Below are 23153 nucleotides of genomic sequence, written 5' to 3' on the forward strand. Positions count from 1 at the left end.
CCTCTGTCAAATAGCTCTAACTGTCAGAAAGTTCTTCCTGAAGTTTAGTCAGAATCTCTTTTCCTGCAACTTGAATCCAGTGGTTTGAGTCCTACCTTCCAGACAGAGGTGAAGCAAACTGCTCCGGTACCTGGGGTGGCACTCGTCCCGGGGGTGTGTGGCGTGCCCCAGAGATGCCGCCGATTGGGGGTTGGCATTTTGTCCTCGCCCCCTTTGGAATGGCACCTGGGGCAGACTGTCCCCTGCTCCCACCTTCGAACGTCCCTGCTTCCAGGATGGGAGCTTGGCCCACTATACCTGAAGGAGCGTCTCCACCTCCATTGTTCTGCCCGGACACTGAGGTCCAGCGCCGAGGGCCTTCTGGCGGTTCCCTCCCTGCGAGAAGTCAAGTTACAGGGAACCAGGCAGAGGGCCTTCTCAGTAGTGGCCCCTGCCTGTGGAACACCCTCCTACCAGATGTCAAAGAGAAAAACAACTACCAGATTTTTAAAAGACATCTGAAGGCAGCCCTGTTTAGGGAAGCTTTTAATGTTTAATAGGTTATTGTATTTTAATATTGTGTTGGAAGCCGCCCAGAGTGGCTGGAAAAAGCCAGCCAGATGGGTGGGGTATAAATAAATTATTATTATTATTATTATTATTATTATTATTATTATTATTATTACTACTACTACTACTACTACTACTACTACTACTACTTTGCGGCCAAGCAGGGATTTGAACCTTGATCTCCCAGCTCCTAGTCTAACACTCTAACCCATAGGTAGGCAAACTTCTCAATTTGGCCCGCGGACGGTCCGGGAATCAGCGTGTTTTTACATGAGTAGAATTGTGCTTTTATTTAAAATGCATGTCTGAGGTATTTGTGGGGCATAGGAATTCGTTCATTCCCCCCCCAAAAAAATAGTCCGCCCCCCCCCCACAAGGTCTGATGGACAGCGGACCGGTCCCCTGCTGAAAAAGTTTGCTGACCCCTCTCTAAACACTATGCGACACTACCTGTGCAGATTATTTGGTCACTTCCCAGCTTCGGGAGTCGCCTGCCTCACCCATGTCAGGCTATTCTCTCTCTCTCTCTCTCTCTCTCTCTCTCTCTCTCTCTCTCTCTCTCTCACACACACACACACACACACACACACACGCACCCTGCAATGGCATTTGCAGTCTTGTGCAGTCTTTCTACAGAAAACCAATCCTTTACCCATCAAACTTTTCTGAGTGCTAAGGCCAAGGGTTGGCAACACTGTTTCCAGGGTCAGTGGAAAACGATGGATGCGGTTTCTCACAGCTCAGACTAATAAAAACTTACATGTGCACATGTTTCCAAAGAGACCAGTTTGCTTGGCCAACTATATCACTTGAAAACACCCAAGTATCGGCACTTGACCCGAAGGAACTGGTGATAAAATTTGCAAAGGAAAAGGATTTCGAATTGAAACTTTTGAGAAACTTGCATTACAAAACCGCAATCCACAAACTTATTCAAAATGGATCCCCTTCATGGATCACTGCCTTGCCGTGGCGAAGGGGCTTGAAGAACTCAGAGAAGCTATGAACTATGCCGAGCAGGGCACCCAAGATGAACAGGTCATAGTGGAGAGTTTTGACCAAACGTGATCCACCTGGAGGAGGAACCGGCAAGCCACTCCAGTATCCCTGCCAAGAAAACTCCATGGACAAAGACAACAGGCATATTCAAAATGACCTGCGTGCTAAAACATTTCCTTTTGCATTTAAGAAAAAACAATCAAATATCATTGCATCATTTGTTTTTGCAATTTAAAATAAATTTAGCGGTTTCAACTTTTGTGCTTTTCCATTTTTTTCCTGCAAGACATCTGTTTTTGAAAATGGAAATGAGCAATGGGGTGGGGGTTGCAAATAGTTAGCACTGCGTATTGGCATGATTTTGAATACTATGCTCGCAAAAAGTATCCTGCATTGTGCAATTTGTCACTTATTAAAGGTAAAGGGAGCCCTGACCGTTAGGTCCAATCGCAGATGACTCATCTCGCTTTAATGGCCGAGGGAGCTGGAGTACAGCACGACTAAGCCGCTTCTGGTGAACCAGAGTAGCGCACGAAAACGTCATTTACCTTCCCGCCGGAGCGGTACCTGTTTATCTACTTGCACTGCGTGCTTTCGAACTGCTAGGTTGGCAGGAGCAGGGACCGAGCAACAGGAGCTCACCCCGTGTTATGTACTGAGTCGAATAGGATCCAAACTGCAGCAGTCTGATTGGTCCTAGAACAATAGGATCCAAAAGGCAGCAGTCTGATTGGTCCTAGAACAATAGGATTCAGAATGCAGCAGTCGGATTGGTCCTAGAACAATGCAGCAGTATGATTGGTTGGCAGGAACCACCCAATCATGCTCCAGATTTAAGTGAATCCACAACCTGATTGGCTTACAGTAGAATTCCGGAATTAGCCAATCATGTGCAGCCCATTGTGTAAATAATGTATATAAAGCAGATACCTTGAGGGGACTTTCATTCATTCCTCCTCACCACTATGAGCTGAATAAAGAGCATGAAATCACTTTGCGACTCTGAGTATATTTCACCCCCTCACAGGGATTCAAACCGCTGACCTTCTGATCGGCAAGCCCTAGGCTCTGTGGTTTAGACCACAGCGCCACCCGCTTGTCGCTTATTAGGTGCTAGCAAAGGAAAGGGGATAATCTGGATTTGCAGGACACCCCAGCAGTAAAATCCCAGGCACTGTAGACCAGAGGTGTCCAAATTTTTTTCAAAGAGGGCCAGATTTGATGAAGTGAAGATGCGGGAGGGAGCTCAAAGTTGTTCAGCTTTTTTAGGATTTTACCCCAGGACATATACTGCCATGGGGACCGGATTAAATTGACCAGCGGGCCAGATTAGGCCCCCAAAACAGACTCTGTGAATCCATCTGTCTTTCTCTTCCTTTGCCTGCCCTTGTGTCGGCACCTCACAGCTAACAGCTCCATGCAGCTCTTTTCTCTTAAATATCTCTTAAACTCAGCAAGCACAGAAATACGGATTAGCATGCCTTATCACACCGCTAAGTAGTCATTGCTATTCTCCGCTGTGTATCCCGTGCACAATCTGACTTAATGAGGAAGCAACAGGCCTGCCAATTAGGAGGTGTTAAGCCAATCAAGGGCAATTAATCTCCCTCACTGACCCACCTTCCTCCAAATCAATTTTTAACTCCTTGCTGAGCAAAGTCTTTATTTTGCTTTTTACGCTGAGTAAGCAGGCGGCAGGACGAAAATAGGTCTCCTGTCGGCAGTGGGAGGAAAGGCGGGCAGAGCTTTGCCCAAGTGCGCCCTACTGATTTTGAAAAACAAAAAAAATTCCTTCCAGTAGCACCTTAAAGACCAACTAAGTTAGTTCTTGGTATGAGCTTTCGTGTGCATGCACACTTCTTCAGATACCTTCAGATACCTTTATTTTGACTATGGCAGACCAACACGGCTACCTATCTGTAACTGGAACTACTGATTTTGAATATATTGATATGCAGTCATATGCGCGAACCCACCCACACGCAAGGTGCGCATACAAATATGCCTTTCCAGGAACGCCTCAGCTTGTCGCTTGCAAAGGTTTGAAATGCAAAAATAAGTGTTTCTCCTGCCCTCATTGTTCTAAAAGTATTTATTTATTATTTTGCATATTTATAAAGCACAGCAAGAAACGACCGAAGAGACAGAACAGGGAAAAACAAGAAGACAGAACAGAGAAAAATGCAATAGATAACAAACTCTCAAAACAGGTAAACCATTTCTGAAAACTCTAAAGGCAAACCTAGAATTGGAAGGGACCACAAAACTCATGTAGTCCAACCTCCTATAATGCAGGAATCTCAGCTCAGGCATCCACGACAGATGGCCATGGACACCATTTCTGCAGTTCTGTGGTTAATATTCCATAAACGGCCAGGTCCGCCCTTTCTAGGGATCCCCTACTGACAGGAGAGTCTGGATGGACAAAGGAAAGTCCGTTTTCATGCAGCACAGAGTTAACCTATGGAACTCCCTGCCTCAGGAGACAGTGATGGCCACCAGAATGGGCCACGACTGGACCTAATGGTCAGGGGTCCCTTTACCTTTACCTAGACCCTCGGGTTACGTTACTCTCAAGTAATGTCAACTTTGGGCTGCGAAAGCGGCAAACCCAGAAGCACTTTTCCAGGTTTCAGTGCTCGCGCATGCACAAAATCACTCTATCGTGCCGCATGCGTGCGCAGAAGCGGCGACTCTGGATACGGATTTTGGGGAGGTGCGCACAGACCCCCGGAACGAATTTAATTCATATCCAGAGGGTCCACTGTATGCCATAGGGCTCCCCCTATCGGTGGTTGACTCTCGAGAGACTTCCTGCAGACGGACAGGAGAGTCAGGATATAGTCTGGCTTCACCCAAACGCCTAAGCCAAACCTCTCGCATCTGTAACCAATAAAGTTGTGTCCTAATTTATCCCATTAACCCAACATACTCGTATCTGTGTGTTTATTTCTTAGGGGAACTGCAGGGCTCGGGGCCCGCCAAGCAAAAGTGCTTTTAAGGTAAGGTGCAGATTGGGCCTAAAATGCCACCCACTTCTTTCTCCTGGAAGATAAGCTACCGTTGTGTCATTGCCGTAATTCAATTATTAGCACTGTTTTCTCAACGGGAGCAGCTCTGCGACTCTTATCTCAGTCAGATGGAGCAGTGGATATAGACATGGGCCCCGATCCAAAGGGCTGTGGGGCTCTGAGGCACAAACAGGTTTGTTAAATCACCACATGCGCTTGGGGTATCAAGTCGTGTTCTGTGCATGTGTGCCACATTGCTCCCAGATGGGTTTCCTGGCACTGAAGAGAGTGGGAAAAGAGAGAATTAGATCTGCTTTGAAGATTATAGCTCACCGAGGGCATATCTCATGGTACAGGCCTAAACCGGTTCAACAGACATTTCCTCTCTTCAAGGCACCTACGGGAACTTGAAAGTGGCTATGGCAGCCTTTGCCAACTGGGTGCCTTCAAGGTCTTCTGCGCTACAACTCCCATCAGCCAAGGCCAGCACTTAGGACAGATGAAAAGAAAGAAAGAAAGAAATTCAGGACAGATCAAAGAAAGCACTTCTTCACACGGCACAGAGTTAAACTGTGGAACTCCCTGACACAGGAAGCAATGATGGCCACCAAGCTAGACTGATTTAAAAGATTGGACAAATTCAGCTGAAGGCAGCCCTGTTTAGGGAGGCTTTTAATGTTTAATAGGTTATTGTATTTTAATATTCCTTTGGAAGCCACCCAGAGTGGCTGGAGAAACCCAATAATAATAATAATAATAATAATAATAATAATAATAATAGTTATTATTCATGGAGAAGGAGAGGGCTACTGATGGCTCCTAGCCATAAGGGCTCTGTTCCACCTCCACAGTTGGAGGCAGAAATGCTTCTGAATAGCAGTTGCTGAAGGGACGTGGGTGGCGCTGTGGTCTAAACCACAGAGCCGAGGGCTTGCCGATTGGAAGGTCGGTGGTTCGAATCCCCGTGACGGAGTGAGCTCCCACTGCTCGGTCCCTGCTCCTGCCAACCTAGCAGTTCGAAAGCACATCAAAATGCAAGTACAGTGGTACCTCGGGTTAAGTACTTAATTCGTTCTGGAGGTCTGTTCTTAACCTGAAACTGTTCTTAACCCGAAGCATCACTTTAGCTAATGGGGCCTCCCGCTGCCGCCATGCCGCCAGAGCACGATTTCTGTTCTCATCCTGAAGCAAAGTTCTTAACCCGAGGTACTATTTCTGGGTTAGCGGAGTCTGTAACCTGAAGCGCCCGTAACCTGAAGCGTATGTAACCTGAGGTACCACTGTAGATACATAGGTACTGCTGTGGCGGGAAGGTAAACGGCGTTTCCGTGTGCTGCTCTGGTTCGCCAGAAGCAGCTTAGTCCTGCTGGCCACATGACACGGAAGCTGTACGCCGGCTCCCTCGGCCAGTAAAGCGAGATGAGCACCGCAATCCCAGAGTCGGTCACGACTGGACCTAATGGTCAGGGGTCCCTTTACCTTTTTACCAGTTGTTGGAAACCACAGAAGGGGAGAGCCGCTCTTGTGTTCGAATCCTGCTTTCTGGTTTCCTTATCTGGTTGGCCACTGTGAGGCCAGGATTCTGGGCTTTATAAAACCTGATCACCTGGTCCAGCACACGCTTCTTATGATCTTGTGGGGGTTGGGGGTGGGACCTTGTAGCGATGCAGCTCTGCCATTCATTTCAGCTGCACTCACTCAGCACTCAAACCCCAAGAGCAACGAAAGGCTATAGAGACTGTCTGGATTGGACCGACACACTTCACCCTTGGAAGAGATAAAGGCGACAGTTTGCTTTCTAGGATCAAAACAGATAGCTCATCAGCCAGCTCTCACAGAGGCGACAGATAAGCCTTTTATTGCGCTGCTATTAATTGTTTGCACCACAGTTTGGTGCCAGAAGGGAAACAGGTTGCTGTTGCAGAAGGCAGTGACATTATTAATGCATCTGTTTTTAATGCATTTGCTTGCAAATATTTGATTTAGAATATGGTGGATCAGCTGTGGACAAGGTACTGGCAGAGAGAGAGGGAGAGATGTTTCTTTACAGCCATTGGATCCTTACTGCTACTATGCAAAATCTTGGAATCAACAACAGTGATGCATTTGGCAACTTGCTAACACTCAAGGAATTGTCTCCATGTCTGTTGCAATCTATGTTGATGCACTTATTAATAGGAGCACTTACAGTTTCCCTGGAGCTTAGACAGACTCAGGAACTTCCAGCCGTTTAGATAAAGGTAGGAATCGCTTTGACATGTGAAGAGGCTCTATGGGTCTCACATGAGTCCACCGTGTGATGCAGCTGCAGAAAAGGCTAATGCGATTCCAGGCTGATGCAACAGAAGTCTAGTGTCCAGATCAAGGGAAGTTATGTTGTTGTTGTTTAGTCGTTTAGTCGTGTCTGACTCTTCGTGACCCCCTGGACCAGAGCACACCAGGCACTCCTGTCTTCCACTGCCTCCCGCAGTTTGGTCAAACTCATGCTGGTAGCTTCGAGAACACTGTCCCACCATCTCATCCTCTGTCATCCCCTTCTCCTTGTGCCCTCCATCTTTCCCAACATCAGGGTCTTTTCCAGGGAGTCTTCTCTTCTCATGAGGTGGCCAAAGTCTTGGAGCCTCAGCTTCAGGATCTGTCCTTCCAGTGAGCACTCAGGGCTGATTTCCTTCCGAATGGAGAGGTTGGATCTTCTTGCAGTCCATGGGACTCTCAAGAGTCTCCTCCAGCACCACAATTCAAAAGCATCCATTCTTCAGCGATCAGCCTTCTTTATGGTCCAGCTCTCACTTCCATACATCACTAATGGGAAAACCATAGCTTTAACTATACGATAGGGTTGGTGATATGGTTGGTGCAGTGCAAACGCACCAGCGGGCACACCGAACCAGCTCTGCCAGTGGAGTCTGTAACCTGAAGCATATGTATCCTGAAGTGTATGTAACCCGAGGTACCACTGTAACCGAAAAAGCCTAAAAAAAACCAAACTCCAAATAAATAGCAAAAACAAAAGCACCAAACTTAATCCGTTCCGGCAGTCTGTTTTACTTCCAAAATTTTCTAAAACCAAGGCGCAACTTCTGATTGGTGCAGACGCCCCAGAAACAATAGCCGACAGCCGCATCAGACATTCAGCTTCTGAAAAACGTTAGAAAACTGGAACACTTACTTCCGAGTTTTCGGCGTTTGGGAACCAAGGCGTTTGAATACCAAGGCACCACTGTAGTTTCGGTACCCTGTGGCATCCCCTTGGCTTGGCAACCAGTGCAGCGGAACCGATTGTGCTGCCCTAAATCTGCCTTTGCATTAGGAGAATGCACAAAATCATTGCACTGGGAGTGAGGGCAAAAGCATCGTCCAATACACCTCTATCATGCTCCCCTAATGCCTCAAAAGTTGTGTTTGGCTTGGAGCAGCAAGAGGGAATATCTGTGCTGCATCTAACCACTCCGAAGTAGGGGGTGCAAGAACCTGCCAATTTCAGTTTCCCTCCGTTCCTCATTTCTGCCGTCTTAAGTTTGGTCCTCCACATTTGCCGTTTGCAAATACTTTATCTAAGTTCATCGTGAAAATTCACCAGCACTCAAGCGTGAATGTCTCCAAATCTATCAGAATCAAGGAGCTGGAATTAATCCAATCTATATCTATCTATCCAATTTTGCCTAACATGCATATTTTTGCAAAGCAATATCCCTCAATACAAGGCATTTTTCGCTTGCACGTTCACTAATAACTGCATTTTTATGCACACGTTCACCTTATGCACACATCTGCATTATTAAGATTTTTTTTGCATATTTCTCGATCGGAGAACTGCATTGCAAAATTTGGAGAAATGCTAATTTCGAAGGATGGATGCGTTTCGTTCCACGTATTGCTTTTGGAAACTGCCAGTTAGGTGGTGCGGTCATGGCCCTGCCTTGAAATATGAACTGAACTCAATTTCTCCCCCAACCCTAAACTGATCTTAATTCCCACCCCCACCCTGTTTTAAGTCTGTGTTGCTAAAAATGCACCTTTTCCTGGGTGCTCCCCACACGAATGCAGTGAGGTGATTAAGAAGTCAGAACTAAAATTTCAGCTTGAGCTTGCACTCCCTGGGTGGCCCCTGCCAAATCGCCGTCTCCCAGGTCTCCATCTCCCACGAAGAGGAAAACAGCAATAATGCTGGGCCCCTAATAGGTTGATTAATCTACTGATTGGACAGATTAAATCTTGCCGCCTAATTATTTCTCATATGAAAAACCGAAGACTGAGGTTCAGATTGTACGGTTTCTCTAGACCTCACAGGGAGTTCAGGGCTGAAGAAAGGACATAGCTTTCTGGAGGAAATGCAGAAGATGTGTTTTGCCTACAGATGCGGATGGACAGGTAGTTGTTTTGGGGTTCGTGAAAGTTTTGCATGAGCCATAAGTCATGAGGACATAAGAAATGCCCTGTAGCTGGATCAAGTTACAAGCTCATCTAAACCTCTTCTCATTAGTAAAGGTAAAGGGACCCCTGACCATTAGGTCCAGTCATGACCAACTCTGGGGTTGCGGTGCTCATCTCGCTTTATTGGCCGAGGGAGCCGGCGTACAGCTTCCGGGTCATGTGGCCAGCATGACTAAGCCACTTCTGGAGAACAAGAGCAGTGCACAGAAACACTGTTTACCTTCCTGCCAGAGCGGTACCTATTTATCTACTTGCACTTTGACGTGTTTTCGAACCGCTAGGTTGGCAGGAGCAGGGACTGAGCAATGGGAGCTCACCCCGTCCTGGGGATTCAAACTGCTAACCTTCTGATTGGCAAGCCCTAGGCTCTGTGGTTTAACTCGCAGTGCCACCCGCCTCCCCTCTTCTCATTACTGCCCCCTAAATCTGTTCTGGGGGAGGGGGTTCTCCAACCCTCCAGAGCAGATTTGGGGGCATTGTGGGGTGTGAGCGGGGAGGGAGGAGGGAATCCTCTTGCACAAGTGCTAATCCTTGCACTTTTACATAAAGTTAGTTGAAGATTCATCGTCTGAGTCAGCACAACACATATGAAATAGAACCAAAACCCACAGTTCCATTTGGATCGAAGTGCAGAGTGTTTGAGGACCGGGACATTCGCAGGGAAACCAAAATGCTTGTTTACAGAGCTATTGTACTACCAGCCTTACTGTATGCTTGTGAAAAATGGCCCACTTATAAACACCATCTCCAACTCCTCAAAAGATTCCATCAAGGTGTCTCCAAAAAATTTTACACATCACTTTGGAAGACAGGCGAACTAATGCCAGTGTACTGGAAGAAGCAAAGATCACCAGTGTTGAAGCAATGATTTTTCAACATCAACTTCGTTGGACTGGTCATGTTGTGCGGATACCGGATGATTGTCCTCCAAAGCAACTACTCTATTCCCAACTTAAAAATGGAAAGCGTAATGCTGGTGGTCAACAAAAGAGGTTTAAAGAATCTTTTAAAATGTAGTATAAACACCAACAACTGGGAAACACTGGCCAGCAAGCGCTCCAGTTGGAGAACAGCCTTTACCAAAGGTGTCATGGGCTTTGAAGACACTCAAACTCAGGACGCAAGGAAGAAATGTGCTAAGAGGAAGGCACGCTTGGGAAATCCACACCGTGATCAACTCCTGCCTGGAAACCAATGTCCCCGCTGTGGAAGGATGTGTGGATCCAGAATCGGCCTCCACAGTCACTTACAGACTCATTGTTAAAACATGTTTATGGAAGTCAATCTTACTCGGCTATAAGGGATCGCAGAAGGAGGAGTAGGAAGAGGCACATTTTACATGGCTCCCTAGTGAGTTAGCTTTTCTCCCAAGCCTGAAACTGAGGGCTGGGGGTTGTCAGAAGGGAGACTGGGGTTCATTTTACTTCCCAGATGCTCCAAATTCAGTAACACAACATGATCACAGAATCATAGAACTGGAAGCGAGCCCAAGGGTTATTTAGTTCAGCTCCCTGAATTCAGCACTGCAGAGTTGGCACTGAGGAGGGGGGATGGGATAGATGACCTCTGGGAACATTTCCAATTCTTTGGTTCTGGAGCCATCAAAGACTTGTAGGGAGGGGTGTTGGCAAAATAATGGTCCTCCTGCAACATTAACAAGCTGTGCTATCATAATGATTAAGGCCTTAAACGATAATTTTAGGTTATATGTTAGTGACTAAGTTTGAATTTATATATTTTTAAACTGTTGCTATATCTGTAGTGTCCCTGTTATACCTAATTGCAAATACAAATGTATCCCTATTGTATTTTATGACTTCCTTGATATTGTATGTGGGCTGGAACTGGTCTGTGACCGAAATAATAAAATTCAATTCAATATTACTGTTATATCTGTTTTGCAAGGAATACAAGAGCAAACAGCGATAAACGCTGAATTAGGGCACAGCTCCTTCTGCACTCCTGTGCAGCTGTACTGAGTAGGCAGGTTGAAAAGAAAGCAGACAGATGGCCTTGACAGTGGCCCTCAATATTTACTTAGTCATTTACAGTTATAGACCGCTCTCCGCTGCGTATTTTCAATCCCAGAGCAACGAAGAAAGTGAGGAAAAAGCAACAAGAAGACAATGACCAGCAAAAGTAATTCAAACAAGAAAAAGAATAGAATTGAAAAGAAAAGAAAAGAGCAATATGCAGTAATCACAAAAATGCATGAACATGTCCAATAAACAACAAATTAACTCTTCTGCCCTAAGGTTGACAAGCAAAACTACGAGAAAAATTAAGATTCCCAGTTTTGCCAACTTCCTAGGATAAAAAACCAAGCCCAGGACAATCCAATTGGATTAAACGGCCAATCGTTTTCTTAGCAACGGTTACCACCCTGACAACAACAGGATAAAACTTCCTTCCTCTTCCCACCCATCCACCTCTTACATAACCTGCCATGAATGCCTTGAAACCGCCTCTTCAAGGAAATCTCTTTCTAGTAAAATACTGGTCCTCTCAACCCACCTAGCTGCAACCAAGAGCAGCAGACAGTGTCTTATTTTCCTTCTACAGGGGATCAACACACCAAGACACAGCTAATAGAAGTGGGGAGAGAATCCAAAGGGCATCTCGCAATTGAATATGGCGGCTAATTTGGTGCTTGCTTCTGTGCCAAAGGCAATTTTTTACTTCTGTAGTGCAGCGGAGGGACCCGGGAGCAAATAATTCACTTTCTGCTTGGCACAGAGGCTCAAGCCTTGACTTCTAAAATCCGAGCTCATATCTAGTACACTGCGCCATGCCGGTCTGCCAAGCGCCATCCCTAGCTGCCTAAATTGGGCCAGGATCATCATCATCATCAACCCTTTTATTGGCATCACATACATACATCCAAAACAAATCAAAACAGAATTCCCACTTCCCCAGCGGCACAAAACATTTGCTAAAAGAAAGGAGGCAGAGCAGTCTATCGTCACATCTCTTGGTCTCCAGGGAGGATCAGACGTCTGCAGTGTGTTTTGACAACAAAAAAAACCAAACAGAGATATTTAGCCACTAACTTGATGAGCTCCTGATCATTCCCCAGTAATAGAAAATGTATGACCTCCAAATTTGGTTTCCATTTGGGGATACAGAGTTGATCTAGAAATTGCTGGCGGAGATCAGCATAGAGTTTTCAGTTGAGAACCATATGTGTAAGGGTTTCCACCAGGTGGTCTTCACATGGGCAAGTTGTTTCTCCTTCCACCCTGCCTGAGAACCTTCCCCAAAGGAGGTCTGATGGATTTGAATTAAACCGGGCCAGGATCAATGCGATGCATCCTTCGTGATGCAAAGGGCTAAGGAGGCGAGACATATTCCCAGCTGGCTTTCATCCCTGCCAGTTCCGCCCATCCCACCCATTATTTAGTGATTCCTCCATTTCAGGGGGTGCCTTCCGACTCTACAATTTTATGATAATAATAATAATAATAATTTTATTATTTATACCCCACCCATCTGGCTGGGCCTCCCCAGCCACTCTGGGCGGCTTCCATAAAAACCAAAAATACAGTAAAATATCACACGTTAAAAACTTCCCTGAACAGGGCTGCCTTAAGATGTCTTCTGAATGTCAGGTAGTTGTTTATTGCTTTGACATCTGCTGGAAGGGCGTTCCACAGGGTGGGCGCCACTACCGAGAAGGCCCTCTGCCTGGTTCCCTGTAGCTTTGCTTCTCGCAATGAGGGAACCTCCAGAAGGCCCTCGGCGCTGGATCTCAGCGTCCGGGCAGAATGATGGGGGAGGAGACGCTCCTTCAGGTATACTGGACCGAGGCCGTTTAGGGCTTTAAAGGTCAGCACCAACACTTTGAATTGTGCTCCGAAACATACTAGGAGCCAATGTAGGTCTTTCAAGACCCGTGTTATATGGTCTCGGCGGCCGCTCCCAGTCACCAGTCTAGCTGCCGCATTCTGGATTAGTTGTAGTTTCCGAGTCACCTTCAAAGGTAGCCCCACGTAGAGTGCATTGCAGTAGTCCAAGCGGGAGATAACCAGAGCACGCACCACTCTGGCGAGACAGTCCGCAGGCAGATAGGGTCTCAGCCTACGTACCAGATGGAGCTGGTAAACAGCTGCCCTGGACACAGATTTGACCTGTGCCTCCATGGACAGCTGTGAGTCCAAAATGATTCCCAGGCTGCGCACCTGGTCCTTCAGGGGCACAGTTACCCAATTCAGGACCAGGGAATCCTCCACACCTGCCCGCCTCCTGTCCCCCAGAAACAGTACTTCTGTCTTGTCAGGATTCAACCTCAATCTGTTAGCCGCCATCCATCCTCCAACCGCCTCCAGACACTCACATAGGACCTTCACTGCCCTCACTGGTTCTGATTTAAAAGAGAGGTGGAGCTGGGTATCATCCGCATACAGATGAACACCCAGCCCAAACCTCCTGATGATCTCTCCCAGCGGCTGCATGTAAACGTTGAAAAGCATGGGGGAGAGGACAGAACCCTGAGGCACCCCACAAGTGAGAGCCCAGGGGTCTGAACACTCATCCCCCACCACCACTTTCTGAACACGGCCCAGGAGGAAGGAGCGGAACCACTGTAGGACAGTGCCCCCAGCTCCCAGCCCCTCAAGACGGTCCAGAAAGCCGCTGAGAGATCCAGCAGAACTAGGAAACAGCTCTCACCTTTGTCCGCCGGAGATCATCAACCAGTGCGACCAAGGCAGTTTCAGTCCCATGATGAGGCCTGAATCCCGACTGGAAGGGATCCAAATGGTCCGCTTCTTCCAGGCGTGCCTGGAGTTGTTCGGCAACCGCTCGCTCAATCACCTTGCCCAAGAATGGAAGATTTGAGACTGGGCGATAGTTGGCCATTGTGGCCGCATCTAAATGATTCTATGATCAAGCATAAATCTTCCTCCCAGTGCGGACGTCCTTGTTCTAGAGCAGGTGTTTCATAACTTCCTTGAGTGTTTTGGCCTTGCCGGGACATATCATCAAACTCCAATAATTCCTCCAATAAATCCTGGGATCCTGAGGTCAGTATATGGTTACCAGACCTTTTTCAATGAATCTGGGGAAACTGGGCAACGGCCGTCAGCCCCAAACTCCCAAGCCTCCCCTGATCTGTCCAAACAAAGGGGGAAAGGGGGCAGGAGATCGGGGGAGGCTCGGGAGACATGGGCGTGTGGCGTGCCGTAGCCTAGTTTTTTTTTAAAAAAAAAACCTGCGCATTTATGTTTCACAGGGTGTGAAAGAACTGCTTTGCACCTTGCCCGAACCGCACACAAGACACATTATGGGGACTTCCGAAGTGGAAAAAAGGCAGGCGCCATGGCAGCGAGCAGCTCCTGAAGCCGGCCAGAGCCAACTGCGCTTCCAGGCTGGCTCTGGGCTGCTGAGGCTGGCGCTGCCACATTTTCTAGGGACAGATTTGCAAATCTGGGGGCATTCCAGGGACAGAATTTGTCTGGGGACAGATATGCAAATATGGGGACTGTCCCCGGGAACCGGGGACGTCTGGTAACCCTAGGTCAGTACCCACCCAGACAGTGGAACTCTGCAGGTTCCTTAACTGGACCTTTGTCCAAATTTGCATCTTTTGCCAGGAATCGAAAACCATTTCTTGACAATCGCCTTTTAACATGCAGTGCCAGCTTTCATTGCCTCAAGTTTTAAGACGTAATATCTTTAATCCGTGCTGCTCTCGGGATGTTGTTTTGCCCTTAAGTGTTAATTGCATTATTGTTCACGGGAGGTTTTAAAACGGAAGTTTGCATGGCCATCTGCAAGGGATTATTTAGTACAGTGGTACCTTGGTTCTCAAACTTAATCCGTTCCGGAATTCCGTTCCAAAACCAAAGCGTTCCAAAACCAAGGCGTGCTTTCCCATAGAAAGTAATGCAAAATGGATTAATCCGTTCCAGACTTTTAAAAACAACCCCTAAAACAGCAATTTAACATGAATTTTGCTATCTAACGAGACCATTGATTCATAAAACGCAAGCAACAAACAATGTACTGCAGTCACACAATCAATCAATCAATCAATCAATCAATCCATCAGTAGCTGAACTGGGTTCCACACAGTCACAAAAACAAAAAAAGAGCCACAAAAACACAAAATAAATAGCAAAAACAGACAGACCTCAGCGTAACACTCAAATGAGAGCACATTCGGCTTCTGAAAAATGTTCGCAAACCGGAAAACTTACTTCTTGGTTTGCAGTGTTTGGGTTCCAAGTTGTTTGAGTACCAAGGCGTTTGAGAATCAAGGTACCACTGTAGTTTGCTTTGGACTGGCCCAGATGACACTTTGGGTCCCTCCCGACTCTACAGTTATTTACCGTATGTTCTGGCGTAGAAGACAACTTTTTATCCCTGGAAAATCACCACAAAAGTCGGGGGTCGTCTTATATGCCGGGTATACGCGTTGGGAAGGAGGAATGGGAGCCGGTGAGCAGAGGCACCCCTTCTGCCCTCGCTCCTCCTCCTGCTCCCAGCAGGGGACGTGGAAAGTCCTTCCGAGTGCGGCGCTTACCCGCCCGCCAAACCCCTCGCCTTGGGCTGCTGCTACTGCTGCTGCGACGGCAGAGGCAGTGGAGGGGTGCATGCTCTGCACCTGGTGTTGCTCAAACTCTATAACTCTAAAACTCTAAAATTGAACATCAAAAGTTGGGGGTCATCTTATACGCCCAGTCGCCTAATATGCCAGAATGTACGGTATGTTTCTTTGATGCTACTTCCAGAAATTCTTTGCTGGACATCAGTGGGGCAGTGGTCTGGGGTTGCAGACCTGAACCTATTTCTGCACCATGGTCCCAGTCTCCAGGGTCCAAGGGCCACCCAATCGTCATGTGTGTTTGAGTCACTGAGAATAAGTCCTATTCCCCTTTGTGCTGGCTGCAGCTAATTAGAGTAAAAGGAAGTGAGGAAAGCCATTTCTTGACAATCGCCTAGGATTGTCAAGGGCTCCTAGGATCCATGTGGGAGAAAGCACCCAGGAAGAATACCAAACAGTTCTTATTCTTTGTGCTCCAAAGCTAAGCATTTCTGGACACCAGAAGCACCAGGTGCTTCAGTTTTCAGAGAAGGGTGGGCAACTCCTGCTAAGTATTAAGGTTGCTACACTGGAAGAAGCTGCTGGAGCATGCCAAAATGATTTGCCTGAGTATGTTGCACAGAAAACAGGTCTTGCTGAAGGGCAACGCAGGGAGAGCTGTGCTAATTGTCGGCGATGCATTCCTCGTTGTTAACGTTGTATAATTACAGAATTCCTGCATAAACCCAAAAGGATATGTAACCTTAGCAGAGGCGTGGCCGTCAGAGGGCGTGGCTGAGCCTCTCGCGAAGGAATCACTTCTATTGATTACCGTATTTGCCTGAATATAAGCCGCACCCGAACATAAGCCACACCTTTAAAATTCAAGGAGGGGAGGGCAAGGGGAAAAAAAGACAATACCTGAATATAAGCTAGTCCTTTAAAATCCCACAGGCGCTCACACCCGTTCTGTTTTACCGTATGTGTACTTCAGCAGCGATATCGTAACAGCCGATTTTTGCAAGGTCGCGAATTTAAGCCACACTTTAACTCACTTTTCACGTTCAGAATTTGGAAAAAACATGAGGCTTATACTCAGGCCAATACGGTATGTGTCATGGTTTAGGAAAACAGTTCCCAAAGTGGTCAGTACCATCCACTAAGCAGAGGGATATCCTAGGGGTGTGCTAAGACAAGGAGGCAGCCGTGGAGGGGAGGGTGATGGAGGTGTAAATAAAAAACATTATTCTTCCTAATTTATTAGTAGCGCTATCAGTAGTGTTCTGACCTTAATACCTGGCAAGTTCATACAGGTGAAGTGGAAACCAGAGTTTGAAAAATGGGGAGCAGCTCATGGAATAGAAAGTGGAAGGTTTTCGAACTGGCTCTCTCAGACAATGTGAACTTATAGGCATCTGTTTTTTTAAAAAATAATTAGAAAATGTTTTTAAATATATATATGTTTAAATACACCCCCCAATTATATATTTTTAGTTTTTATCCATTCCTCTCCTTTACTAAATTTGCAAATAATTCATGAAAAATAAGAATACTCAGAGCAGACCATTATTATACTCAGTGCCGGATTTACGTATAAGCTAAACAAGTTATAGCTTAGGGCCCCACTCTCATAGGGCCCCCCCCCCAAAAAAAAACAAAGAAAAAAACTGGATGTACATTTCCAAAATATAAGATAAAAATAAATAAATAAAAACCCTACATACCTATGAGGTCCATAAATTGCCATATAGCATATATTCAACACTAAAAATTGTGAATTTGTTGTTGACAAAGGACAGCTGGGCATATAAAGAGCCCCATGACCTTCAGGAGCTTTGGGCCTCATCAAACCTAAATCCGGCCCTGAATATACGATGCTTCAAACGGGTGCATCTAAGTGGCTGACCGCAAGATCCATATGTAAAATACAAAGTAGGTTCAGCTCATGTTATAAATCTCGATAGCAAGAAGAATCTAAACACCGCTCTGTTCCATTAAGAACAATGTGTGAATATAGTTAAGCCTTCATTGACAAAGGTTTGGGAAGAAAATAAAAAGGTTTGCAGAAGGCAACCAAATGTATAGAGTTATGGAGCCTGCCTTCTCTACACAAGGATGTGAGTAAGTGGTTGGTCTCACAGCTTCTAAGAACTCGTTCCTAGAGATCGCCTGCCATTAGACCATCTGTTGATCCTCCTGGGCAATGTTGACTGAGATCCTTTCCATACTTGCGTCAAATAAAAAATGTCGTGTGTTTCTCATTCTGCATCAAGGCACAGGGTTTCAGGTTAGCAGAAACTGTTGACCACAGGCTTACCTTGCTTTGCTGCTGGTGCTACAGTCCCATCTTCGAAGATGCCTCCTTGCCACTGTTGACTCCGGTTCAACCACTTTCTACTCCGAAGTCGCCACTCTGGTTTCCGCACATTTGCCAGCTTTTACAACGCCTGCCGGCTCTTTTCCTGTCTCTGAACTTGGGCAAGTTCCCAGTACCATATTGAATCTAGTCAAGTAGGGGAGTGTCCCCGGGACATCTCAAGCTTGCCTAAACAGCCAAGGTTGTGTCCTGGTGGAGCACACCTCCTTATGCAAGCTGCCAAGTCTCCCCGGTTGAAAGCGCGAAAGCTTTTGGGACGCCTGATTTCAGTCAACAGCGAAAAGGTGCCGTTCCAGTTCACCAAAGGCAGGTTTGGAGAGACACACCCCAAGATGTGAGCCAGTGATTGAAAGGCAAGCAGCTCACTCTAGGAACCAGCCTCTTGGAAGGATGAAACCAAATGAGGTAGGAGTCTGAATGCTTGGCCAATGGAATCTGGAAAGGTTCAGGACTTTGAGGCCCTTCTCATTTGAGAGGAACAGTGCATGCCTTGTGGTTTAATCTCAGGAATAAGGACAGAGCCATGGGATGATGGATAATTAAAATGAGCAATTTGCATTTTGTTTAAGGTGAGAAAGAGATGCTTCTCTTATGTGGAGCCAACTAGGAGTGCAGATGATCAAAGGCGGTACCCATGATACGATAAAATTAAAAAATAATCTTACAAGCCACCCCATTCTCTGAGTGGTGGGAGATTCCAGAATTTCCCCAGGGTTCTGTTTCCAGAGAATGGAGGACAGTGGAGATGGTGGAATTTTTAGGACAAGGTGGGGGAGCTCAGGGCATCGACACCCCAACAGATCTTGCAAATCCATTAGTCGCATCTTTGGATCCAGCACAGAGCAAGCAGCTCTCTGTGGATCCAGCTTCCAGCCTGTTTCAGCTCAGCTCAAACACCTTCTCTGTCTACGGTTCTCCTACTTCAGAGGCACCCAAACTTTTTCCAAAGAGGGCCAAATTTGATGAAGTGAACGTGCATGAGGGCCGACCGAAATTATTCAGCTTTTTTAGGATTGAGGGTGTTGAGCTTTTTTTTGGATTTTACCCCAAAGTTGTTGAGCTCTTTTTTTTAGGATTGAAGTTGTTGGGCTTTTTTTTTTTTTTTTTTTTAAAAAAATAACTTTTTATTAGTTTTTCAACATATCATTTTCAACAATAATTAAACATACTTTCATACCATTTTTGACTTCCATCAATCACATCTGAAAATTTTCCAATCTATTCACTTAATATACATTTCTTACTTTGACTATTACATTTAAATCTCATAACTAATATCTCTATTCTTTCTCTCCTTGCAATATTTCATATATTTCTCCTTACAAAACTAGCGTAATTTGTTGATTACAGTTGCCCTTCAAATAGTTCGTATATTTCTTCCAGTCTTCTGTGAATCTCTGGTCCCACAGGTTTCAAATCCTTCCTGTCATATCTTCACCTATAATACCAAGTAAAAATGCTTCTGGTTTTTTAAAAAAAATGTATATTTCAACATCTTTTTCATCTCATTATATATCATTTCCCAGAAGTTTTTTACTTTCTTACATTCCCACCAGAAGTTGTTGGGCTTTTGGGGGGATTTTACCTCAGGAGATAAACTGCCCCAGGATTGAACTGACCGGACTTGCCTGTCCTACCTAGTATCTAGGTTAGAAGGGAAGCCCCTCAGCCATTTGCCCTATGGCACAGAGCACCTTTGTTGGTTACGCCAATTGTGGTACTTAACCAATCAGTCAAACCATCACCTAGACAAAGTGACTGGTTTGGCAAGCTTGCTCCCATACATTCTACCACCCCTCCAGATACAGACCCCCAGGAACTGGGAGGGATGCAGGCAGGGCCGGATTTAGGTCTGATGAGGCCGTCAGCTACTGAAGGTAATGGGGCCCTTTATATGTCCAGCTGTCCTTTGTCAACAACCAACTGTCACTGTTCTTTTGTGTTGAAAATATGCTGCATGGTAATTTATGGACGTAATTACATCATAGGAGCCCACACAACACAAAACACTGCTGCTGCGTGCGGGTTTTGTTTTATTTGTTTTTTATCTTATATTTTGGAAATGTACATCCAGGTGTGTTTTTTCCTTTAAATTTTTTTGGGGCCCCCAAGAGAGTGGGACCCTAAACTACAATATAGATTGTTTATTTTATATGTAAATCTGGCACTGGATTCGGGGCATCATCCAGACTGATACTTGTCCAAACTCATAACAATAAATTGAAAACACTACCATGACAAAAACCCTATACAGTGGTACCTCAAGTTAAGTACTTAATTCGTTCCGGAGGTCCGTTCTTAACCTGAAACTGTTCTTAACCTGAAGCACCATTTTAGCTAATGGGGCCTCCCGCTGCCGCCACGCCGCCAGAACACGATTTCTGTTCTCATCCTGAAGCAAAGTTCTTAACCTGAAGCAATATTTCTGGGTTAGCGGAGTCTGTAACCTGAAGTGTATGTAAGCTGAAGTGTCTGTAACCTGAGGTACCACTGTAGTTTTTGTAAAATGTGAAGTTCCCCCCCCCCCCATTACCTAGGATACGACATTGATATTCGGCTATTTCCTTCATGCAATGTGCTCAGATCCAAGGCATCACCACCCATCCTCACATAAGAACATAAGAAGAGCTTGCTGGATTAGACCATCTAGTCCAGCATCTTATTCCCACAGTAGCCAATGAGATGCTCGTGGGAACCACGCAAGCAGTATTTTAGTACAAGAGTCGACTCTCCACTCCTATGGTTTCCAGCAACTAGCGCTCTCCTCTTCCATGAATTTGTCCAATTTTATTTTAATGCCATCCCAGTTGGTGACCCTCACTCACTGCCTCCTGTGGGAGGGAGTTCCATGGTTTAATTACGGTACGTGATGCGTGGAGAAGGGCTTTATTTTATCTGTCCTGAATCTTCCAATGTAACACTCCTCGCACAACTTGCGTCAACTGAAACCATCCCATTTGCCACTCCCCCCAAAGACACAACCATCTCTTTGGAGAATACCGTATTTTTTGCTCTATAAGACTCACTTTTCCCCTCCTAAAAAGTAAGGGGAAATGTGTGCGCATCTTATGGAGCGAATGCAGGCTGCGCAGCTATCCCAGAAGCCAGAACAGCAAGAGGGATTGCTGCTTTCACTGCGCAGCGATCCCTCTTGCTGTTCTGGATTCTGAGATTCAGAATATTTTTTTTCTTGTTTTCCTCCTCCCAAAACTAGGTGCGTCTTGTGGTCTGGTGCATCTTATAGAGCGAAAAATACGGTATATGGCATGGTACCTTCCCTGGGTCACGTTGGCTTGCTGATTCCAAATCTTCAAAGAAATGAGATCAAGGCACGCTGGCAGACAGAGTGTTGTGGGTGGAGGCCAGGCCTGCTGCCTGTGGTGTATTTATTTCGAGAAGGTCCAGGGTTGCCAGCTCTCTGTTGCTAAATCTGTTTCTCAACCCCACCAAAATTAAATGCCCAGAGAGCTGCACGTTCTCTCGAGTCACTGGCTCGCTCGTTCCAGTGGGATTATTGCATTTAATAACTCTATCTAGGCCACAACACCTGGGCGTTGATGGGGAAAGGTCTGTGCCACAACTAAGACACCACAAATATGCTTCATGGTCGCCAGAAGGGCAGAAATGCCTGGAACGGGTTGGATTGGGATGCAACTTGCATGGAGCGCATGAGAACCATGTCAAGTATAAAGGAGACATTATGGCTATGAAGTAGAGTTGGCTTTGAAAGAAAGAAACTATGCCGCACATGGTTAAACTGTGGAGCTCTTTCCCACAAGAGGCAATTATGGCTGCCATCCTAGATGGCTTTATGAGAGGATTAGACAGATTCACGGAGGAGGAGAGGGCAATTCAAAGTGTTGGTGCTGACCTTGAAAGCCCTAAACAGCCTCGGTCCAGTAGACCTGAAGGAATGTCTCCATTCCCATCATTCAGCCCGGACACTGAGGTCCAACTCCAAGGGCGTTCTGGCGGTTCCCTCATTGCGAGAAGCCAAATTACAGGGAACCAGGCAGAGGGCCTTCTTGGTGGTGGCACCCGCCCTGTGGAACGCCCTCCCATCAGATGTCAAAGAGATAAACAACTACCTGACATTTGGAAGACATCTGAAGGCAACCCTGTTCAGGGAAGTTTTTAATGTCTGACATTTTATTATTTTTTATATTTTGCTGGAAGCCGCCAGAACATTTCAGAACTCGAACTCCGTAAACCTGGAAGTAAATGCTTCCATTTTTGAACACACCTCGGAAGTCAAACGGAATCCGTTCCAGAAGTCTGATTGATTTCCAAAATGTTTGATAACCAAGGCGAGGCTTCTGATTGGTTTCTGATTGCACAGGCGCGCCGGAAACAATAGCGGAAGCCACACCGGACGTTCAGCTTCCAAAAAAATGTTCAAAAACCAGAACAAAGAGATAAAGAGATAAACAACTACCTGACAACTACCTGTCAAAGAGATAAACAACTACCTGACATTTAGAAGACATCTGAAGGCATCCCTGTTTAGGGAAGTTTTTAACGTTTGATGTTTTACCTGTTTTTAATGTTCTGTTGAAAGCCGCTCAGAGTGGCTGGGGAAATAAAAAATTATTATTATTATTACTTCTAACCATTATGTAGTCTGTGCTCTGTCTCCACAGCTGGAGGAAATAAATGCTTCTGGAACCCAGTTGCCATTCTTGTGCTGAGATCCTGCTTGTGGCGCTCCCATAGTGGGCATCTGGTTGGCCACTGTGAGAAGTGGACGAGTTGGGCCATTGGCCTGATCCAACAGCCTCTCCTCATGTTCTTAATCCTAAATCAAAGTCGGTTGCTTTTGACAGGTGTGGGTCTGGTCTGGGTTGAAGCCCAATGTCTCCAAAGTGCTCCAAACTGGGATGGAGGATCTCTAAAGTCTTGTTGGGCAATTCAGAGGTTTCAGAAATCATGCAGGGTGCCTGCCCAAAATCGAAGCATTTGTTCTAGCTATAAAAGGGAAACAACATGGCGGGGAGAGCCGGGGGCACAGTTCCCTTGTGAGTGACAGGTTGTTAGCATAAAGTATTTATTTTTGTTGTTGTTGTTTAGTCGTTTAGTCGTGTCCGCCTCTTTGTGACCCCATGGACCAGAGCACACCAGGCACTCCTGTCTTCCACTGCCTCCCGCAGTTTGGTCAAACTCATGCTGGTAGCTTTGAGAACACTGTCCCACCATCTCGTCCTCTGTCGTCCCCTTCTCCCTGTGCCCTCCATCTTCCCCAACATCAGGGTCTTTTCCAGGG

The 23153-nt window shown here is 46.1% G+C and overlaps 1 protein-coding gene across 1 annotated transcript in view; it reads right to left on the reverse strand.

The window, feature by feature from the left end:
• The window catches only part of BCL6 (BCL6 transcription repressor), a 72752-nt gene extending 54574 nt beyond the window's left edge, over nucleotides 1–18178 (reverse strand). The window contains exon 1 of the mRNA XM_083739468.1: nucleotides 17834–18178. The gene's annotated coding sequence lies outside the window, so the exon portion shown is untranslated. The remainder of the gene's footprint in view (nucleotides 1–17833) is intronic.
• Nucleotides 18179–23153: the final 4975 nt, after the last annotated feature.

This window comes from Podarcis gaigeae, assembly GCF_964106915.1.
Source record: "Podarcis gaigeae genome assembly, chromosome: 5".
NCBI lineage: Eukaryota > Metazoa > Chordata > Lepidosauria > Squamata > Lacertidae > Podarcis > Podarcis gaigeae.